The 6632-nt window shown below is 34.9% G+C and overlaps 1 protein-coding gene across 3 annotated transcripts in view; it reads right to left on the bottom strand.

Annotated features, from left to right (window-relative positions):
- Positions 1 to 6632, bottom strand: part of LOC134174862 (connector enhancer of kinase suppressor of ras 2-like) — a 189754-nt gene that overhangs the window by 156660 nt on the left and 26462 nt on the right. The gene's annotated exons all lie outside the window — the stretch shown is intronic.

Genomic DNA, 6632 nt, shown 5'->3' with positions numbered 1-6632 from the left:
ATTTTTAAAATTATATTCAAACTTGTGATAGAAGTGGGTACATCAACCTGAGAATCAGCTTCCCATTATATTATTAGCAAGCTCATTATTTACACTTCCTGAATAAATTTTCTTGTTAATGGAGAGATCTAAAACCGGCTTATTGCAGTCATGTGAAATACAGCCACATCCCTAAAGCTAACTTCATGCCAGCTTTTTCTTTAACCAAAAAATAAGTAGTCAAAAGCTCAGCAGGAAAATGAAAGAGTTGACTGTAATTCAAAAGAAACCAAGGCTCACTTCCATGTCTGAATGAGCACAGAAAAGAGTAATATAATATCTAATGAGGCACTTGGTAAATTATACATGCTGTTCCTTATTTTGGAGAAAAATATTGCAGAAACATGAATACAGGATTCTCCAAAGTATAATGCTTTACAGCTTGTGCATTGAAACTAACATCTAGCAGAATTCCTCAGATATGGGACACAAATGTCAGTAGAATTTGCCAAAATTGTTTGCAAATGTCTGCTGGCCATGCAACCAGGCAGCAAGTCAGAACCAAAATGGTATTTAATGCAGCCATGAAAAAAACAATGACACAAGACCCCTGTCTTTCTCTGCTTTTGAAAAGATGCCAAAGGTCCCTATACCCCTTTGTTATTTTCACTCATTACTTCCCTTTAGCCTTGTAAAAAGCTATTTCTTCCTGAATTTTATCATAATATCTGACTGCAATTTCCCACCTCTACCTTCATCTGATTCTTTTTGCAAATCCTGCAAACCCTCTGAAATGATCAAATTGCCCAGACTCTTCACACGATTGCACTGATTTCAATTTCTTTCCTGCATCCTCAAAAAATTCCAAAGCTGCACGGCAAATTTAAGCATATTGAAAACAGGCTTGCTTTGCTTTAGAAAGGAGTACATAAAGTCAGCCTGAGTGTCTTCCTATCCACAGGCCCCGTCAGAATATGTCCAACTACAAACATTAAGTTGGCATTTATGCTATTAATGATTACAATTTGCTGCATGTATTAGAATTAAATATAAATGCATACATCTTCTCTTTTACATTAGGCATTATATATTTTGTAATATGTAATTATTCACCTTTACTGTTCTCACCTCTTGACCAGAAACAAGGATGGACTGTAAGTGCCATGCACTGATATGTATTAAATCATAATTAAATAATTCAATTATTTTGTTATGTGAAAATACATACTACAAAAAGCTGAAAGAAGTTTACTTAAGGTAATCCCAACAATTTTATTCTGCTTTTAAGTCAAAGCAGGTAATTTACAACAAGATTAAAACATGCGGTTTTTCTATTTCCACAGGGTACTCAATAATTTCCATTAACCAGGCCAATGATAAAAATATGCAAAGATAAAATTTGTATCCTGCAATCTTATTTAAAAATAAAGAAGTATAGTAAATGAGTCTACATACATCTCAAAGACTTATGTTTATAGATTGAGATGGTTTCTATACCAACTGCTAAAGTGGAAGCAGTCTACTTTTTTTAAGGCAGCTTTAAACATACGTTTTTAACTAGTAACACTTTCAAATTGGGAACAGATTGCCCTATGGCTACAATTCAGAATGTCAGCAGCAAAAGAAATACATCTTTGTTTCCAGCAGCAATAAATAAATAATCCTACATTCAGCCCTGACAAATATGATCCACATTACATGTTTTACAGATAGTCTGAAAAAATGAAGTGCCATATCAGCAGGCAAAAGAAATTAACAATTTATAGCGTGACTATTAGTTCATGTTGGTCAAAATGCGTTACAGGTATGTAGCAACTAAACATCGTCCAGGAATATTTTCTTCTTTGGAGACCAAAACATAGAATGTGTGCTAAGTTTTTTTTCTTTTATTCTGGTTCCACATGCTAGTCAAGAACTCAGATAATAATGAAAATATACCATTATCTCTTAAGTGAAAAAATAAGAAAGTCTTATTCAGCCAATAGTAATTTCACAAAGGCTGATTTTTGAGTTTTGGCATTATAAAAGCTACTTTTAAACAGTATTACTTTTTATTTGCTTCACCTTCAACAACTGCCCATATAATTTGCTTTCCTTAACAAAACTCAGCAGTTTTCCATAGTTTAACCAGAAATGGCTTAAATTAAAAAGCCATGGGGGAGTAGAACTGTTCTACATGATATTCTGCACATCTTGGTAATTATTTTTTTTTTTAACTCATATTTTATTTTCTGGGTAAATCTGCTTTCAGAAAATGGATCAAAATGAGCAAATATCTGCTCATTCCCCTTTCTAGCCTTTCAGATCCAAGCCAACACATCCCTGAAATGTTGGCAATGTGCTTTAAAATTCAAGCTTTTTTAACATACCCTGAAAATGTGATCAAAAAACCCAAAGTAAAAAAAAAACAAACAAACAAAAAAAGATATTTAGGGAGAATTTTCATTTCATTTAGAATTTCTCTGTAATTATCTCTATAAAAAGACCAACTGGAACAATTGCATAACTGTTGAGCAACTGCTCAAAACTAAATCCTTTTCCTTATTACTTTAATATATTTATAGACAAAATACCATAATCCATGAAAACATAATTTAAATTTGGGGTTTACTCTGTTTGTATCTGTTGAGAAACTAAAAAACTAGATGAAGAGTACAGATTTCCTCCTGTTTAAGGTCTTGTTATAGAGTGCTGCTTCAAATACACCTACATTTATACAAATGTTGTTGTTCAAACCCCCCTTCAGAGAATACTAGTGCTACACTGCTGGCATGAACACAGATGAAGAAACTGGAGCATGAATAACTGCTAGAATCACAAAGCCATTAAGGCATCACCAGTATCTACTAACTGGGAGCAAGATTTAGAGATCTTTCAGAAAATATATAGGTCAGCATCTGTCATTCAGAGTCCAACTTGACAAAGCTTCTAACTATCCGTTAATATTTTAAATCAGATTTGTCATCTGGGACTGTTGCTGTATCAAGCAGCACAAAGTATATATTTACATTCAGCTAACTTATCCTTCACTGAGTGCATTTCAGATTATTCCCCTTCTTCCTTCAGCAGGAATACAGGGGTTTTGCTATTTGAGAATGAGTTTTGCTCAGCTCTATGTATTTAATTTCTGAGCCAATGTGCTGATCCTCACTGACTATGAAGGAATAAATTGGACATAACTGATTGTGCTATAACACTAGGAAGTTTTATGAAGTGCTAATCACTGAATGCATTCAGTTCTTAATATTCAAAGAAGTTTTAGGCTTCCAGACCCAGATTTGCTTGAGTCTCAGCATTCACTGAGCTTCTTGAATAATTAAAATGTTGTTTGTACTGTTGGATGTCTGGAAAAACATGAGAATAAGACGCCAAGCAAATAAGAAAGAGAAACTCTTTACAATCATGTTGCTCAAAACCATTTTTTATTCCACATGTGAGACCATATACCTTCTTTATTCACACCAGCAAGAATGGAACAGCAATACTACTGGGATTCTTTGGTCTGGTAGTCATTCTTTAGGGCTGAGGCAAAAAGAGGCCATGGAGGAATGCAATGACTTTCTGATTATAAAAAGTGAAATTACTCCTAAGAGATCAATCCATAAGGAAAGTGTAAACTAATAAACCTTTCCTCTACTTCAAGTGGCAGAGGACTGTACTTCAGGACTACAAAAATCAAAGCTGCAGTCTTAATTCCTTTCATCTGTAGGTTCATAATTAATGTGTTTCTGGAAATTGTTCCACTGATGACTGCCATGTAGCCTAGAAATAAAATGAGTGAGCTTAAAAACTGTCTAGAACAACAGAACCAACCTAGTTACTGTGGGTCAGTTAACTTTGCTGGCTTCGGATATATCTGAAGCTCTTTTGAATTTGTGTGCACTATGGGGCAGTTTTCAGTACAGACTTAATTTATTTACACTACAGTAACTCCTTCCCGAATGCTAAAAACCAAAATGAACATTTTAAGAAAGTAACTAAAAAAAAAGAGACAGAAGCAATCCCTAATGCCGAGATGTTCTTAGAAAACCAGTATGTTCAAGCTGAAATGATCAGATGCAGCTATTATCAACAACAGTCTTGATAGTGTTTTAAAGCATTAAATTTGCCTATTTAACTTTACAGTTTGTGCACCATTTAAGATTGATTTGTAACAGGTTTTTCTCTGAGCAGCATGGTTATAGAGATTCAGTAAGAGAGTTCTGCCTTATGTAGCATTTGGAAGATGTTCACCACAGGAAAATCTGGAAATGCTTTCTGAGCAACACTAAAATCCTATATAACCCTTATTCAGACCCACTATCAGTGAATATTTGCAGACAAAATCTGGCTAGCTATTTGTTATACAATTTCTCCAGTGAAAAATATCCCAATATAAATTCTTGGCAGGATTGCTGGCACGTGCTCCAGTACAGACACAGCTTTTGTGCTAATATACCACTTACATCAAAGAAAGAGCATGATCTTACGCTGGAAACACTTCCACCAGTGTAAGCCCCCAAGTAGGTTATTTCCTTACTAAAATGCCCACGCTTGACGTCCACATTCCTTTTTCTATAGCAGAATAACAAAACAAAAAATACACCCAGAAAATATTATCCCTATGAAAAGGAGTAACTTACAGCTCTAGCAAGGATGTAAACTGGGCCAGTATCGTCTGTTCCTTTGAAATTCCAAGGCTCACAGTAAACCAGGCCTTTTTTCCTCCACATCAATGTATCAGATTCATAGCTCACCTATCAGAACTCCACCTTGTGCATTTTGGCCATTACTTGTTTGTTTACTTATAGAGGTATCTTTTTACTTACACAGAAAAAATAATGGGTATCAGATTAATATTTCAATGCTGCTATATATATGCGCTGGAAACTCCTATTTAAACAATATATAATCAGGCCTTTGTTTGATCTTGTTTCCCTTTTTTTCCCATCCCAAGACTCCTTTCAAGTGTTAGACAAATCTCCAGTCTAACATCAAAACATACTGACAGAAATAAGACTGCAAGGCTGCTAGCTTCTCTCAAGCAATGCCACCCATTGATCCATGAATAAATGTTCCAGCTTCAAGGCACATCTCTGCTGTAAAGCTATCTCTTTTGAGATTCAAAGAAGAGCTCCTTGTCTGGTGCCCAGAGATCTGAAAACCTGCTGTAGTAACTGTGGGAGTCAGAACCCGACATCATGGTTTGCAGTGTTCAGTAGGATTTACCATCTCATTATCTTATGAAATAACAATGGAATTTTAGAAGAATTGCATGCAAGATTCAAACACTTTATTTTCACCTGCTGCATTTTGTTGCCAATTTTTTAATGGCTTAAATAAAAACCCTGCTTGTTTTCAAATTACACAAAACGCATATATATTATAATCCCAAACCATAATTAAAAAGGTCTTGCTTTCATTTTGTTAATACTTTTTTGTGATATTGCAGTAATTTACCTAAAGAATTACTAGAGCATTGCATTGCCTAGAACACAATAGGAATATCGAAGCTACAACTAAAGTATTTTACAAATTCTGAATTTAGAAAATCTTTTAGAAATTCACTACCAATAAAAGCTTTCAGGTATATGGCTTTGGTTTTACATCCATGTAATGAATAGAACTTGAAACATGCAACTTCATTCATTTTCCCCCAAAAGCCTCTCTGAAGTAGTTGCCTAGCTTCTTACTCAGACCTTGTTTTAAATCTCTCTCCAGGATTAGCTCCTGGAAACCAAGCACATCTAAGAAGAGTAGTACAAGTGCTTCTGGATCTTAATTATGAAGTAAACTTGTTTCAATCTATGGCATTCACAAATTCAAAACCTCATTAGTACTGAGGTGTGTAAGCTGAAAAAAATGCTAAAACGTGAACCTTATGTGGGCACCTATAAGAACAACATGAAATCTCATGGCAATAGTGTATTTCATGTCAAGTGCTCCAGTTTGCATACACAGCTAAATGAGAGAGACTAAGAGAAGAGGAGGGATGGGGGAGAGAAAAATAACAAATATCACTGGGCTCCTGACTGAACTTTATCTGAAGAGTTGTGATGAATGCTGCCATAATATATCAAATGCCAGTTAACAATAGTCTACTGAAAAAGAGCTGGCTTTGGGATATATTTACTCACGTCATTCTTGGCAAGCATACAAAGTATGAGTCAGTCCTGGAACATTTATGCTACTTGTTACATTCAAAAAGAGACTGAGGTTTGACTATTAATACTCAACTCACTTTGAAAAATATTTTGTTTTCTACACAACTGTTTCCTAAATTCTGATGTTTAAAGTACATTTAATGTATTTTAAGGAAAAAATACTGTCTTGGAAGCAAGAACCTCTTTGTAGAGCAAAACCAGCAATGTGCATTGACTCAATCTGATTCAAATTTATCTGAGCTAAACAGTGAAACTGAAATACAGGTTGAAACCAAGCTGCCAACCTGTTTCTGACAGAAGTTTTAGTTCAATTCCCTCAAACCTGTCATTAGTTTTCCCAGGGAAAGCGAATGTAAAATCTGTTCCAAAATCACACCAAGTTGCCACAACACCAAGCACAATCACCTGTCAATTACTGAAAGCAATTGAGAGTTCCAGTAACACAAATGAAGCAAAACCACAGTAGTTACACAAACACATGCAAATTAAACTGCAGAGAGCACCAAAGAA

Source organism: Pezoporus occidentalis, unplaced genomic scaffold (genome assembly GCF_034315485.1).
Source record: "Pezoporus occidentalis ecotype Australia unplaced genomic scaffold, CSIRO_AGI_Poc_V1 ctg63, whole genome shotgun sequence".
Classification (NCBI taxonomy): Eukaryota; Metazoa; Chordata; class Aves; order Psittaciformes; family Psittacidae; genus Pezoporus; species Pezoporus occidentalis.
Note: the sequence above shows the minus strand (reverse complement) of the source record. Positions and strands in the feature narration are given on the sequence as shown.